Below are 17,116 nucleotides of genomic sequence, written 5' to 3'. Positions count from 1 at the left end.
TATATTACATATGTATTTTTTTCTTTCCCACTCCATTTCCTTTTCTTAAATCCTTTTCTTAAACCCCTCAACGTCCCAGAGCATCCTATTGTGTCTCTCTCCATCTTTACCACTTACTTCATCATTCTATACATTACCTCTTCCTCCTCCTTCTCTGCATTAAACGTTCCCTTTCTCTCTCTTTTTTTCTTTGTCCTTTTTTTCTCTCTCCCTGCAGTGTCTCTCCTTCCCCTCCCTCACTCGGTCTCCTTTCTCTCTTTCGCTCTCTTCCTCCCTTGTGTCTATTGGTGTTAGCCAGTGCCAGACTGTTGTAGAAAGAGAGTACTGCAGACTCCGGGCGGTTGGTATTTGTGCCAGCCGTTAGGCGCACACACACACATACGCAGAGTCAATGAGGACAATGTGTCTGTGCTGAGAAGGGAAGAAAAAATGCATGCTTTCGCTGCCACCCTGAGGCGACAGAGAGTATAGCTGCAGCTGGGGTCATTGAGGGGAGACAGAGAGGATGATGAAATACTGGAAGCTTTTCAGTAACGACTGAGCCGAGCCGGGCTGGGTGGGCGGGATGAGCCGCTGTGAGCTCACTGCTGCTACTACGAGCTCACGGCTGCTATTATGCAAGAGAATGAAGCGAAGGGAGGGAGAGAGAATCGATGCAAACAACAGGAGGTTCAGCGAGGATAGTCGACTCAGTGGGATGATGTACAGAATATCATCAGCGCTGGCGCCTTAAAGCCAGCCAATGCACGTAGGGATGATTTTTCACAGCTCTATTGTTTCCAATAGTGGTGATTACTTTCTTTAGATGGCATTCCAGTGAAGACTACTGCCCTGAACAGTAATCATCACAAAGACAAATAGTGATGTCCTTAGGCACAGCAGGGACATTTAGGAGATAAATGGCTTTAATTAATCTTGTTGCAGACAGCTTCGAGATATGTTAATCGATGAAATATGGTGAGAGCATCCTTAGTTACATAGATATGCAAATAGTCAACTGCAGGGCAAATTCATTTAAATTTGTATTGTTTCTCAACACACCGAGTGTTAGCTCAAAGGAGGACAATGCATTGCGTGCAAAGGGAAACACTTGTGGAAACACAAGGTGACCTTAACAGAGTGGCTCAGGCATTTTTTAAGGGTACAGCGTTTCTTCATTGCAGGTTTCCACTCAATATCCATTTTTAAGGAGTGATGGAGATGATGAGAGTGACAGTCAAGGGCGAGCCAGTACTGTTAGGGTGGCGTTACACAACTCATAAGAAAACATTGATGAAGGCTGAATGTTATGCCAAAGGGTTCACAGGAGACAGCAATGCTGTGCTTCCTGACAGTTAGTTCTTTTTATAATGCAAGCAGGAACTAAGGTCAGAAATGTTCTTCAGATTTCAAAAAGTGGATATTCAGTTTTATTCTTGATCAGGTGTCTTTGTCCTGATTAGGAACTAACACGCTCCTGTCTCCTTTGTTTGTGCTTACTCTTCATTTCTGTCTTATTCCACTTACTTCTTATACTTCCACCCCCACTCCTGCTCTACTAATACAGTCAGTGCTGAGGTGACCTTCAGGAAACAGAAAGTGGCATACATGCATACATTGATTCCTATGCCTATGTCTTTTCCTTTCTGTATGTACAGAGGTACGGCTGAGAACGTCTACCTTTCTATGGTGATGTTATGAAAATCCCATAAAACTGTTTTCCTCCTTTTTTGCAAGATGCCTTAATCAAAGTTGGACTGTCAGTTCATTTTCAGCTGTCAAATCATGTTACTTCTCACATAGGTGGTCATGTTGGCATGTGTTTGTTTATGTCAGCACCTTCCCAGACCCCTGTCCATCCAATGAGCACACAGGCCATCAAATGCATGGGAAAATTGCAATGAATATGAACCTCATAGCACGATCAATTAGAAACAATCGAGGACTGCCGGGACAAAGGGGGGGAAGACAAAAAAGGAAAAACATTTTTCTTTTCACTGCCATCTAAGTACACTGTTTAGACGTGTAAAGTTTAGTGAAATTGAGGCCGACAGCCTTCTTTGAGCCCAGTGGGGTACTTATAATTGTTGGGGGAGTAAGGGAGGGAGGGAGCTGAGGCATTGTCCTTGTTGTACTAGAAGCCTGCGCTACTGTCACTACAGATTGTTACTAGTAATTTGCTTTATGCTGAGTGGAAGGGGGATCAGGGATGAAGTGAGGCGTGTGTTAAATCCTCTACAGGGATCACAAAATCTTATCAGTCTCCAATCACAACTCCATCCGTGGGGGGTTACGTAATGCCCGTAAACTGCCACAGTGACCACCCAGGGCCGGTGTGCACTACTGCCACGTTGATGAGATTGCAAGCAACTGGCATCATACATCTGCCAAAAGCAACGCAGGATCAATACACTGTGGAGGAGCAGACGGGGTCAGGCTTATTCCTGGTCACATCTCTTGCAATGCTCAAATTACTTATGCGTCTTTTCTGCAGCAGCAAGACCGCAGGGATTGATTACGAGTGGCTGTGATCAATAGCAGACAAACAACCATCTCAGCATGGTATGAGCAAAGCAGAACCTAAATCCAGTTCGTTTAGGATGAGCACATGTAAATACAAAATGAGTTCACATGCTAGATCAGTGGCTGACAGTTTGTCCACACGTGTCCACTTAACTGACATCGTCCAACTTCATTCAGTTGGACGGAGGTAATGACAGTAGTAAAAGAGGAAAGAAGAGACCAAGAGATGGCGAAAGCAAGCAAAATAAAAGTTAGACACAGCTAATGCAGGCGGACAGTAGCTTTGTACTAGTCATTGTGGAGTCCACTGTGTGATAGCTTCCCTCAGGCCTCTGTGCCCTTTGTTGGCTGTAATTTGCTGTTGTCACATTCAGTTCATATCAAGACCTTTCTACAGGCCACATCATATGAAAAGATTAGTGCAGTTGCCCTATGCTTTCCCCTGGCTCCTGGTCAGAGGCCCAGCATAAGGGCTCAGGGTGAAGCAGCCGGGATGACAGTTTGGGGAGGGCAGCTTGGTGGCCTCCTGGAGCCTCAAAGGTTCTCAAGCCAGAGCTTCGTGGTACAGACAGCTGTGAGAGGCCTGGGGACACGATTGGAAGGGCTACTGAAGAGGAAGCGCATTTTTTGTTGAAGGGTGTATTGTCACCACCCATCATTTCTCATTGCCCCGTTGAGACTTGAGGAGCTCGACTCACATTTTTCTTTTCAGATGCTCTCCTGCCTTCTCCGATATCACAGTAAAACTTGACAGATGCATGAAAATTGATGATGCAGTCCTGAAATTTCCAGAAGCACATGGTAAATGGAGTGGTGTATATTTACGCAGAGCACTTTTTCAGTCTTGTGGACCACTCAAAGCACTCTTGACACCCATTCACACACACATCCAAGCATACAGCAATGTTTTACACAAACGACACTTGAGCATGCAGACTGGAGTAGCGAAACCATTGACCTTCTGCTTAGTGGACAATCCCCTCTACCTCCACAACCACCCCCCACTCCACATGTCCAGACTAATAGCAGCCAGACTAATGCTTGCATCAACTGCATCTATTAAGTTCATATTTGAGGAATCAGCGCCTCTTAGGATTTTCTTCCATCTCTAAACACATCAGACCCATAGCTAATATTGCAGGGCAAACATATTTAGACTCAGCTGTCTGTTCTCCTACATCCTATCGGCTTTGATCTTCCATTTTCTCCTCTCCTGTGATAGATATTTACATTACATTACCAGTGAAACACACACGCATGAGGGCCCATATGCGCATATACACGTTCCCCATCAGAGAGTGCTACTGACACCTCCCAGAGGGGTCGTGGTGGTGGAAGACATCCTGCACATCAGACCGCAGGGTCATCGTTATTAGTGTACTTTACGACAAAGAGCAGGCTCCAACACTTACGCTCAACTAACTGCCGTGAGACACGGGAAGTGTGTGGCAAAGTGTAAAGGGAATTAGGAGGCTGAAGAAGAGGGGAGGAGGGGGAGGCAGAAAAAGAGGGAGACAGTGAGAAATAAATGGAGTGTCACAGTTCAAACAAAAGAAACAAAAGACAAAGGCAGGAATGGGGCAATAAAGAAAGGTGGGATTGTAAGACAAAGGCACAAAGAGAGTTGGGGTTGATAGAGAAAGACAGACAAAGGGAGATGATGCACTACCTATGCAGAGTACAGCAGGAAAATCTGTCTGGACTCCCCTCCCCAAGCAGAGCACGCTGGGCTATTACAGTAATGAGTGCAAGCACCAGAGTGACGTCATGTATCTATAGCATTAGTGATGTATAGACAAAGAGACTGAAGAACAAAAATCAAGCAAAACCATGGGAGGCAGTGAGGGATGTGGAGAAAGACACTGACTGTGGGGTGTAGCAGGAAACAGCGTAAGCGCAGTACATAGGACTGGAAAGCAGAAAGGGTTAGAGACAAAGAAAACAGCAATAGGAAATTAATTTACATAGGCTCCTCCCTCATTTGCCTCCCCTGCTTTGTTACACCTGGAGGTGGAAAAATCAGCTTGAACATAGCATATTAGATAACAACAAATCCTCCCCACCTCCCTCCTCCCCCTCATCACACACATTGAATCCCCCTCCACAGCCCAGTTCACAAAAACAATAAAACACTTATTGCACACATATGCAAGTCGGTGGCTTTTTCACAAGCCAAGATCGGAATAATGAAAGCAGTGACAAAAGAACATCATTAATTATCTGGTTCTTCAATCCTAATTGGCTGGAGATTATTATCACTGTCTAATGGGATGCACAATGCTTTTAAACTAGAGCACATGATTTGAATGAAACGTACTCACGGAATCTCTCAGTGAATTTACGAGACAGTTGAGCTCATAGTAAACTCACGTATTGGGCATGAATGAGGCTCTCTTGTGCACAATTCCACAGTTCAAAAACCCAAACAGCTGTGAACTGCCCAGACAACCAGTCTTTTTTTATTGGCCACTGGGCTATTCAGAATTGCTGGGGATTTCTAAGGGCACCATGATGGTACGCTGCAAAAAATCCCTATTGTTAAGCAAAATATTTATAAAGTAACTTGGAGCAAGACTGACACTTCAATTCATCTTCTTTGTTATATGTGATGATGCTCACTTTTGGTTTTGAGTGTGACAACAATGCAATGCAACAAACACGTTGAATATCCTGGTACTGGAAATAACTTTGTATGAAAAATTAACCTGACAAGATTTGTCCTTGATAAGAAAAATAAGTCTCTTTCTATGATGAACAACATGAGCTGTGCTTTTTGTTCCTAAGTAAGTAAGTAAGTAAAGTAAAAGTAAGTAAGTAAAATTTTATTTATATAGCACATTTCTAGATAGAGATCACAAAGTGCTTTACAAGATATAACAAGATATCCTTTAAGAAGGATTCTAGGTAACTGTTAACTTTAAGTGTTTAAGCACTGTAATAGAACAACCAATGATTTAATCTTACATAAGAATAGGACACCTAAGTGTACAAATTAACAGAAATAATTAAAGATTTCTTCTTGTCCACAATTACAAATGCTCATCAATGTCTATTGGCTACTGAAATATAAGCTGCTTGTCTGAGGTATATCAATGATGTTTCCAGAGCACAAAGGCAGACTTTATTCTGGGCAGGCATGGCAGGGGGCGACCTCAGAAGCTATGAAACAGGGGGCCTCTTGAGTGCGACCACCCCAAAGACAGACCACTGCCGGTGCTGACACTGAGATCTGCACAGGAATTTACCGTGACAGCGGAAACAGCCTCTCCTCAGGTGAACGTTCATAAAAAGAGGGCACACACACACACACACACAGAAATACACATGCAGACCTTGGCAGTGAACCCTGCTTTAGCTCACCTCCCTCTAACCTTGATGGTGAGAGTCAAGGAAAATGTAAACCTTTCCTCACCTTCTGATCTTCAAAATGTTCTCGGCCTCTCTTACAGGACTGCCTTGTCAGCAAGGTGTCAGATTAACAGTCATATTATCTTTTCTCTTAAAGGGGAAAACAATTAAATCTGAAGTCAGACTTCCCATAACATCTAAACCAGAAACTTCTGCCTTGTATGTTTATGTATGTGACCACATAGTTGCCTCCTAGAGGTCTTGCCGTCCTGGGAGCAAATAGTTGGTGGAGAAGAAATACTTCCTGTATTTCTAAGTATTTTGAAAGTAGTGGCACCGAGGGGCTTGATATAGACCAAGACAGAAATGTTTACATCATGGTGTCATCACTTTTGAAGATTCGAAAAACAGCCATGTTAAGAAACAAAAAAACTAAGCCAAGAAAGCCCTTAAACTGTCCTTGTGATGTTTTCAAAGTAAGACGGCGGTAGCAGCAGGGCCCCTTCAGAAGGCATCTAAACAACGGCAACCTGGTTATGTATTAGTAACAAAGTAGATTTACTGTTCCTAAGGGCAGGACCAGTCATTGGTTCCGATCCAGATCAATCAGAAAGGCATGCCTGTGAAGAAAGTCTGAACTCTTGTGACCTGGCAGTGCTGGATAAAACAACATGCATCCTGGCTCTGCTTTCAGGTATTTCCGGAGTGCACCTTGGGCCCATTTCACAGTGAACCCACGTATCAGCTTTCAGAGTGAAATAATGTGAATCTGTGTGCTTAAGATCACATGTACCTATGCTGGCATGCACACGGCAGCTCCTGTACGCTCCGCACATACACAAGTATGCCGCTAACATGTGTTTCTGATGAGACAATCTAGATCTGAATTTCAAATAAAGATAATGGGAAGCAGAGCAAGAGTGAATGAAAGGGAGAGGGGGTGGGGTATGGAATCTATAGGTGGGGAGGGAGGGGGGCATTCCTGAGGCCTGATGTAGGAGGTAAATTAAAAATATCCCCAGCTTCTTGGAGGGGGTCCAGGGCAGCTGACACACACTGCTCAGTCAGGGATCTCGCTGCTGATCCAGTAAGCACTCACTCACGGCCAATTATGCTTCCTGTGAAGTGTGCTCAACCCCCCCTGCACATCCCTGCCACCCTGCCTCCCTACCTTTACCCCTCTAGCAACACCAGCCAGAGAGAGAAGGCTGTCAAAGAGCTGGGATCAAACCTCCAATCAAACGCTGGCTGTCACACACCCAGGTGATGATTAATGGCTTATATTCTCTGACCCAGAGAAGAAAGGAGAACAGAGAGCAAGCTACAGATGGGAGTTTTCAACTCATTACAAAGCACAGTAACATGTGTTGAGAAGACCAGGCGTCTTCCGTGTGCCTGTGCAGCTCACCAACTGGCACTGGCACGCAATTATAGTGTCGAGAGATGAAAGTTCACTCCATTTAGTAAGCAAGGCTGTCAAGGTTTTCTTCGCTTCCGGGCAAATTAACAAATTAGATACAAGGGGTTCACAGTTCACCTGTGTTTCAAATTGTCAAAGAAACCAGAGGTTCTCACTTCTTTTCTCACTCACACTCACACACACAGTGAGGGTCTTGCCACTGGCGTCCAACCGTGTTCTACGGTGGAAACCAAACACTGGTCTGTTTTGACTGAATGTGATCCTTGTTTCCGGCCTGAATGCTGCCAGAGGCAGATTGATGGCTCTCACCCAGAGGAGGACGTTTACAGGAAAATCCTCCTGGCTGAAATTTGCCTTCTTTTTTATATTAGAATTGAAACACAGGGTCGCAGTCATGGCTGTGCAAAGGCAAAGTGTTCCCCAAGTGATAATGAAGGGAATTTAGCTGTGCATATCATCATACACACAAGTTTGTACTTCTGGGAGTTGCATCTCTAGACTCAGGCCTTTACATGCCTGACACTAAACTTTAAACTAACCTCAGCCTACCCCTGCTACTAATCCTTATCTTAAACAAAATTCTTCAATCTTGTTTTCATAATTCTGACCATCTCATCTCTGCTATGACAGCACGAGAAAAGAAACTGACAGAGCCCATCCAACCCATCCAAATTGGAAAAAAACAGCCCTATAGTTAAAACTACCTTATAGGTCAAGACTGAACTACTGAACCTTAGTAGATGTTTACAACAGAAACTCTATGTATACTTTTCACCCTGTGTGATATTGAGATAATGCAAAATAAATCAAAACTTGTGTTTTTTAAAAGTCATTAAAGATGTATGCTGTAGAGCCATTCCACCTTGGAAAAAGAACAGTTCAAAGAAATCATTAAAACACCCAAATTACCATTCATGCCCATGATGAGTGCAAAAACCTCTGACCACAAGTATATATGGGTTAACGTGTTTATTAACCCATCACACTCATTGGCAAAGCCATTTCATTTCCTCATATGTCACTGAATAGTGAAAACCTCTGGGCTGTTGACTTATTGACAAGCGGACACCACAATGGATGATTCCACAAATTTGATTTAGCAGCTTTTCACGCCTGATGCCCTTCCTGATGTAACCCTCCAAAGGACTTGTCTCCTCCCGCTCTCCAGACATTAATCATTTGGATGTTAGGCAAATGTGTTAACCACTACACTATGGAGCCACAGTGTTAACACATATACAGTACTGTGCAAAAGTCTTGAATCTTTATGTTTTAGTAGGAAAATGGAAAATACAGACATGCAAACATAAATGGAAATATATTTTAAAAAATACAAAAACAGTTTGTAAAATTCAACCTTGGTGTGGTATGACCACCTTCATTTATCAACACAACCCTAACTCTCTTAGGTAAAGTTTAAACAGTCTTCTGGAACAGTGCTGCAGGCATGTTGAAGGACATTGAAAGCTCTTTTTTAGATGTTGGCTGTCTTTTGTTTTTTCTTTCTCGAGATTATCCGATGCTGCTTCAGTAATGTCTGGGAGTGATATGCAAACCATGAAAGATCCTCCTCTGTGCTTTACAGATGGCTGTAGACACTCACTGTTGAATCAAATCATCTGCTTGTCTAACTTACCCAGATTTTTTAAGGACACACTGCACAGTACATAGAGATATGCCAGATTTACCGATATTAGCTCTTGGGTAATTGCCTTGTTGTTTAAAAATACTATTTTTTAAGCCTTTTTGTCACTGGCAACAAAGTTCCTAAAAATAGAATTTAAAATTGTTAGATTAGCATGGGCTCTTTGCTAAATTGTCTGTTATTTGTAGACTGCTAACTCAAGGGATGAACACTGATTCACTCCTTGAGTTAGGCGACTTTTATATGCCTGAATGATTCATGGGTCTGTGTTACGTGGCTTAAAAAAAACCCTACATAAACAACCAAAAATTCCTTTTAGAGATGGTCAGGTAAAAGGGCCGGACTAAAACTGAGCAAAAGGCAGCCAATATCTAAAGACAAACTTCTAAAAACTTCAGAGAAGCTTTTGTAGCACTGCTGCTCAAGACCATTTTGAAAAATGATTACAACAGTTTGGCTTCTTGGAACCAAACTGAAAGGAGTTAGCAGTGGATTAAACATTTTGCACAGTAATGTAGGCCAAGTTTCCCTAATATCATGTCTTACCGGCAGAGCAACTTTAAAATAAGGAGCACACTCTCAGGATCTGAACATGTAGCTGGTCCTAACTATACAGGAAGTATAAGAAACCTCATTGTCAAGTATACAGAGACATGCAAACACAACACAAAGTCTCATATATACGCATTGAAGGATGTATTTATACACACAATCCTACTCCCTGTCTTTATAGCTTAAATGTGTTTACACATGTGAAAACTAACAAAGATGTACAGTACATGCCTGCGTATACAATGAAACAAACAGCAACAAACATTATTTACAGTGGGTGTTACAGTTTGCCTCCTCATCCCGCATCTCCTAAACGTCTTGTGTTATCCCCACCCCCACCACACACTAATTAAACTGAACTGAAATGAAAAGCTGATCTGCCATTCCTCCAAAGCAGCAGGAAGATAGAGCAGTGATTTCCGCTGTGAATCGATAAGTCAGAAAGACGAACACTTATTAAAGTTTCAGCGGAAGAAAAAATAAGATAAGGAAAGACAAGAAGGGAAGATAGAGGGAAGAGGCTACACAGGATAATGACTGGTGCTATCAGACATGTTGCATCAGGCAAACTATTGTGTATTAATTGCTGTGGGCTTCACATTTCTTCATTTCTGTCCATCAGATTTCTTCATGTTGCATATCGGTTACTGTGAGATAAGAAGAGATAAACTGTAGATACAAACACTAAAACAGAGGGGAGAGGAGGAGGGGGTGGCGTGAAAGCAACAAAGAGCATAAGAAACTGAGAGGGGAGATGTGGAGGAAGAGAGATAGACGGGCTGTGGTGACAGTGATAGAGAATGAGCAGACTCCTGGGACAGCAGAAGCGAGTCCATCGATTTAGGACAGTAAGCTGGCTCACATTTCCCCTCCTCAGCAGTAATAGCAGCGCTTTGCCATGGAACTGAGCCTCATATCCCGTCTGGACAGGGTCACCTCCACTTTATAAGTGTGTGTGTGTGTGTGTGTGTGTGTGTGTGTGTGTGTGTGTGTGTTGAATGAGGGGATGTTGGGGGCTGGAGGGTCATGTGCATGTGTACAAAGACAGGAAAACATAAAATGTGGTATTGAATTTTTTAAGTTTGTTTGTTGTTTGTTTTTTTTACACAGACTAAACAACAGCCACATACAAATAACTTACTTCCATGGTATATCACATAGATATAAGACAGCCCGAAATGAGCTTCTTTTTGTTGCCCTGGTTTACAACCACATGGCATCTAAGCATTCTGTAAAGTCTGGCGCATCCCATAAGTCATATGTTGGCCTCATCAGAGGGAACTGATAGCCTGTATGAATCACATCTATCCAGAAGGGTGGACTACAGGGAGACTGGACTGGGTTCTCAAAGCCGTCCAGTGTCATCCAAGAGGGCCAAACCATGTGACAGACGACCGAGCATGTGGCATCTCCCTGACCCCTGACCCGGAAACCTTTCCCCTATCTGCCCCTGCTGTGGCTAACGGATGGCCCGGGACCTCAGTGACCACTGACCACTGGGACTCTTTTGTGTTAGTGATCAATCACATCAGAAGAGGTCACACAGGGGTCAGATCCCAACCAGGTGAACTTTGACTCTCCAGTGTGGGATCTAGCTTGTGGTATTTGGGTAGGGTGTCTATAGGACAGATAACACTGAGATCTGCAGATAGATGACAGATACGACAGATACAACATTAGCAATGTGTGTGTTTATGAAAACTGACCACAAAGCCTGCACACACTTGAGAATCCGATGCAAGGACACCAACTCCAAGCAGAGAAAAAAGCAAAAATAAAACAACAACAGGTCTTCTGTATCAATTGAGAATTCCATAGAGAGAAAATCTACAAATTCTCTGGCTATTCACATTTTTCCAAGTGGTCAGCTAAGGACTGTTTTCTGGACTTGAGTCAAAACCTTTTCAGTACCACTTAGGTTTATACCCCACCTGATAAAGATGACCACCCAGGAAGCCAGCGACATTTACAGTGAGCCGTTTCAGCCCATTAGCCAGCATCAGATCCCCAAGCTTCAGCACCTCGTGAGCAACATGACCAGCGGGTCTAGGATTTAACTAAACCACAAGAGCACCGCCATCACCACCTCCTCAATCATAAAGCCTGGTACTCTAACAGGAAGAAGAAATATGGTTTCTCATAGATTCCTTCCTGCTTGTAAGGGACCAAGCAGTCGAAGGATGCCCAGGCATAGGTATAATTTTTAAAATGTGGGTTTTTTTATACCCCATAAACACAAAGACAATATCAAGAAATATAATCCTAAATAGGCTATTTTAAGAAATATGTCAGTCTAAAAAAAAAAAAAAAGAGGTCAACTGATTAGAACTCTACACGAAAACAATGCCTAACAAAACCTAAACAAAGTGACCTAACTCAATGAAAGACAGCTCAGTCTATATACTAGCCACAGGTGCAATAAATAATCTTATATACAGAAACCACATTCTCACCCATGTGGACAAAGACGATGGTTCAGTCCATTTTGCTGGCCCTTTGGCTTAAAACAGCTGAAAACCAATTGCGCATGCCATCATTTATTATACAATGTAGTGTCATGATGTGTGTAGTAAAACAACAAACCAAAATTGATTAAATCAAACTAACTGCGCAACAATGTGGGAGCATAAAGTCTTGTGGTTGTGGACGTGACATCACACTGCTGTTTTACTGCTATTATCTCACATAAATTCTCACCCAAAATCATGATGAAATGACAAAGGGAAACTGTGGATAACAGTTTATATCCTATACATGAATCTGTGTGTCGGTTGGGGGACGTCAGTGTGTGTGTGTGTGTGTGTGTGTGTGTGTGTGTGTGTGTGTGAGTATGAGAGAAAGAGAGACCCAGATGTTCTTACAGGAAGAGACAAATTTAGAGTTCATCCCTCGTATATTTGGACATCACTCACTGACTGATTTATAGAAACAAAAAAAGAAGTTCAAAGACATTTTAACCCAAAATATCTTCAATTTCACGACTCTGAAATGTCAGGGACAGCCCTGTAGACAGTTTCATAGATTTAACTTTCTACGTTCACAGACTGAACTTCTGAACTCGAAGTTAAAGTTAAAAACCACAGAGGACTCGTCATTCATGTACACTAAACTCACAGCACTCTTGCCCCTGGTTGGCTTCGCCGCTCGAGGGACGCATCTTAAGCACTGCTAAACTAACATCACACTGGTCTCGGGTCAGGAATTAAACACAAGAGAAAAGAGGGGCTATAGAATGATTTTGGCCTGTGGCAGGCGCTTCTCACAGGAAGTTTATTTTTGTCGAGAGCCACACGGCTCACATACAGAGAAAACATCCAGAGAGAGCTGCCCGCGCACACTTTCAAACATAAACACAGACATGAATGATTAACAGGGAAATTCCTCTTTCATTCATACTATATCATACAAGCATATTAGAAATGTTACTAATGGGGCTTTTCTCTTTTGAAATCTTTCTCTGAAGTGCAAGGTGTTTTTAAAAAAACCCTGTTGTGGCATTTTTTTTTCTTTTCAAAATACTGAGCCTCTCTCACTTTGACCATCTGGCTGGTCAAACAGATAGTAGTCTCAAAGGTCACAACAGCTAGGGTCCTTCATGACCCTGTCAATACCAGTGCCGCACTTATCTGTAATGGAAGCCACTCTGTGAGACTGGTAAGTGTGGTGGGGGGTTGTGCGCTGGGTACTGCGAGCAAGTGTGTGTATGCATTTGTCTTCATATGTGTGAGCAGTGACTGTGCTCAAATTATTCAAGTGTGAGGACTGTGTCCTTGAAATGCTCACCGGTCAAGGGTGCATCTGTCAACTGTCTGCTGGTGTCTGAGTGCGCAACAAAAGGCAGCTCTGGAAAACCTCCTGTGTTGTACCAGTGCCAAAGACTTCACGCCCCAAGGACCTCAACAGCTACAGGCCGGTGGCTCTGACATCCCACCTGATGAAGACCCTGGAGCGGTTGGTCCTGGCTCAGCTTCGGCGCCTAACAAGCTCATCACTGGACCCACTTCAGTTTGCCTACCAGCCTGGCATTGGCGCGGATGATGCCGTCATTCACCTCCTACATCGTTCCCTCGCTCACCTGGAGACCGCTGGAAGCACTGTGAGAATCATGTTCTTTGATTTCTCCAGTGCCTTCAACACTATTCTTCCCTCGGTTCTGAAGGACAAGCTGGTGAACTCTGGAGTGGACCATCACCTCACTACCTGGATTTTGGACTACCTCACCGACCGACCACAGTATGTGAGGACTCAGGGCTGTGTGTCGGACAGGGTCGTCTGCAGTACGGGGGCCCCGCAGGGAACGGTTCTGGCTCCGTTCCTCTTCACCATCTACACTGCAGACTTCTCCCACAATTCCACCCAGTGCTTCCTGCAGAAGTTCTCTGATGACTCTGCAATAGTCGGCCTCATCACTGATGGGGACGACAAGGAGTACAGAGGACTGACTCAAGACTTTGTGGACTGGTGCCAGCTGAACTACCTCCAGATCAACGCCAGTAAAACCAAGGAGCTGGTGGTAGACTTCCGCAGGCACAAGCATTCTCCACTGCAACCACTGAACATCCAGGGTATGGACATTGAGGCTGTGGACAGCTACAGGTACCTTGGTGTTCATCTGAACAATAGACTGGACTGGACTCATAACTCAGACGCCCTCTACAGGAAAGGGCAGAGCAGGCTGTACCTGCTGCGGAGACTCAGGTCGTTTGGGGTGGAGGGCCCACTCCTGAAGACCTTCTATGACTCTGTTGTGGCTTCTGCTATCTTTTATGGTGTGGTCTGCTGGGGCGGCAGCATCTCTGCTGGGGACAGGAAGAGACTGAACAGGGTGATCCGAAGGGCCAGCTCTGTTCTAGGATGCCCTCTGGACCCAGTGGAGGTGGTGAGTGACAGGAGAACGGCGGCTAAGCTGTCATCCCTGATGGACAACATCTCCCACCCCATGCAGCAGACTGTGACAGCACTGAGCAGCTCCTTCAGTGGGAGACTGCGGCACCCACGGTGTGGGACGGAGAGATTTCGCAGGTCTTTCCTCCCCACTGCTGTCAGACTCCACAACAAAGACTTTAACTGAACAAACACACACATCCACACATGTGCAATAACACTAAGTGCAATAATCTTTTCTGGCATCGTTGTATTTTTACTCAGTTGTATATAGCATTCGTATTCTATTTTTATCTTATTGTATATTTTTATTCTATTTTATTCTACTGTATATAGTATATTATTCTATTATATTCTGTACAGCTGTGTACTGTATTTATTCTTATTGTATTCTAATTTTTGCGTCATAACTTTTGCACTGTCCACTTCCTGCTGTGACAAAACAAATTTCCCACGTGTGGGACTAATAAAGGTTATCTTATCTTATCTTATCTTATCTTATCTTAAAGTAAGTGTGTCACCTGTTTCTGGGAACTAGTACATCAAGGGGTTAGTATGGGCTGGAAACAGCACTCTGATGGGCGGCTGAACACTAAATAATAATAAAAATAATAATAATACTAAGCTTGTTTTTTTGTTTTATGTATTGTACTGTGCAAAAGTCTCGAGTCACTCCTCAAGTCTTTATGTTTTTGATATGAAAATGGGAAAAGGTGCAGCAATTTATTGAAGCATGTAAACATGCATGGGAGTGCAGCATACCCATGTATAACCAGTAAAACCATGTTTGTATAATTCTAATGAGCTTGAAAGCCAGTATTTGGTATGATTGCCTTTAGTCTTGAACGTAGCCTAAACTCTCTTAGAGCAAGCTTATTTGTAGTTTCCTTTAAGTAGTCTTTAGGAAAAGTTCTCCAGGGTTCTTGAAGGAAAAGAATGCATATTTGAATTCATCACTCCATAAGATCTGGTGCTTCTGATTTTCAGTCCATTTCTTGTGTAATTTATCATACATCAGCCTTTTATCCCTGTTTCCCTTCCTTAAGAACAGTCACTCTTCTACTGAAGAAATCTTGGACAAAGCTTCAGCAAACAGCAGATGGGTCCACTCAGGGTTTAGAGGCATCCCAAGTCTTTGCTGGATTTTTGTTATTAAGGACATAAGTGTCAGATACTATTCATCTGCAATAGATAGTTGACAAGCCTGCCACTACTTCTTCTGTCCTCCGCCTGTTCAGCTCAATGTTTTTTCAAGTACAGACTGCACACTTCCAAGTTTTCATAAACTGGTGCAAAAATTGAATTTTATGCTTTTATGCATTATCATTGCCATTTTTCATCGATTCATCTGTTGAAATATGAACAAATTATGTGTTTTTGTGACCGCTACACTGCTGTAGTAGATCTTAAAGTACCCGCACCCACCAAATGATGCTTTAACCCATTTCTGTCTACCCTGTGTCTTTCACACAATAAAGGACATAATGTATACGAGAGTAGCAGCCTATAAAAAGCCTTGTTGGAATGAAAGCGTCCTAGCTGTAGCTAGCACTGGGAGCATGGATGTTCCTGCGCTTGAGCCAGATAATAATGAAATGCTGGTGTCAGACAAGAGACAGGGAAAAGAATCAGGCCTGTGGAACAGAGGGCTAATAATAGCAGCTGAAACTGTGCTATTCCCACCACTGACTGAGGGACCATCATCACACTTCTACGCACACACACAGAGGCTCAGACAGACACACACACACTGGCTTGGCACAGAGTTTAAACAGTAACCTGATCAAGCCACCGCAGAAACCAAAGCAATCAGGAATCAAAGCAAATCCAGTATGCGTGCAGAACGTGCATGTGCGTGCATGTGCCGTACAAATGTGAACACGTGAGGAAGTGTGTGTACAGCGAGTAGGGCGAGCGAGCCAAAGATAAATGGAAGCAGAGTTTGGTGGAAACCACTTTCCCCTCCATAAAGTGAAGGAGAGCATGTCTCTGATGTGCCCTACCAGAGAGGAAAGAAGGCCTTTCATTCAGCATGAGGAGATCTGTCTCTTCTCCTCTAGCCCTTCATTTCCCCCCTCATCTTCACTCCTAGAGAGCATCTGAAGCCCATTCTCTCCCTCCGCTCCCCTCTCCATCAGCCGCAAATATAACAAAAGTCTCTCCCTGACAAGACGAAAGGCTTTCTGCTCCTAATTGTACCCAGCCGTCACAGAGACGAAGGAGGTGAGGAGATCGGGAGAGAAGAGGAGGGACGAAAGAGGAGAGGAGAAAGGACTAGGACAGGGAAGTGGACTTAAAGCAGGAGAGAAGAAAGGAAGAAATGAAAGATGTGTTTGTTCAGTACCTCATGCTGACACGTCTCTCTTATCTCTTGCCCAGCCAAACCATATGCCCCTAGGCCACAGAGGGAGGGAGGAGAGAAAGATGAGGTGTAAGTGTGTGAGAAGGATATAATAAGTCTTTGCAGGATGCAGAAAATTGTGAAAGAGGCATATGCCATGCGTACTGTAGGTATGAGTTATTCAAGGTCAGCCAGGGAGACAGACACAGAAATCTGAAGATGAATAGAAGGCGTGAAGAGCGGACGGAGAAGAGATACATGGTGAGGCCCTGTCTCGAACCAAAGGGGCTTCTGCCTTGACCCACAGCCCTTTCGCTTCCCCGCAGCTTCTCGGTTGCCTGTTGACCACACACGCCGCCTGGCACAGCGCGGACGCCAACGCCACACGACACAGAGCCGCCATCAAAGTCTCAGACACTCCAGC

At 43.8% G+C, this 17,116-nt stretch overlaps 1 long non-coding RNA gene across 1 annotated transcript in view; it reads right to left on the bottom strand.

Moving 5' to 3' along the window:
* Positions 1 to 17,116, bottom strand: part of LOC309689687 — a 92,736-nt gene extending 75,620 nt beyond the window's left edge. Inside the window, exons 1-2 of the long non-coding RNA XR_014271501.1 lie at positions 16,858 to 17,116; positions 16,696 to 16,745 (exon numbers count right to left, since the gene is read on the bottom strand). This is a non-coding gene — a long non-coding RNA (uncharacterized lncRNA). The remainder of the gene's footprint in view (positions 1 to 16,695; positions 16,746 to 16,857) is intronic.

The sequence above is a fragment of the Aulonocara stuartgranti genome (genome assembly GCF_965226115.1).
Source record: "Aulonocara stuartgranti genome assembly, chromosome: 15".
NCBI lineage: Eukaryota > Metazoa > Chordata > Actinopteri > Cichliformes > Cichlidae > Aulonocara > Aulonocara stuartgranti.
This window is presented reverse-complemented; position numbering and strand designations above follow the sequence as displayed.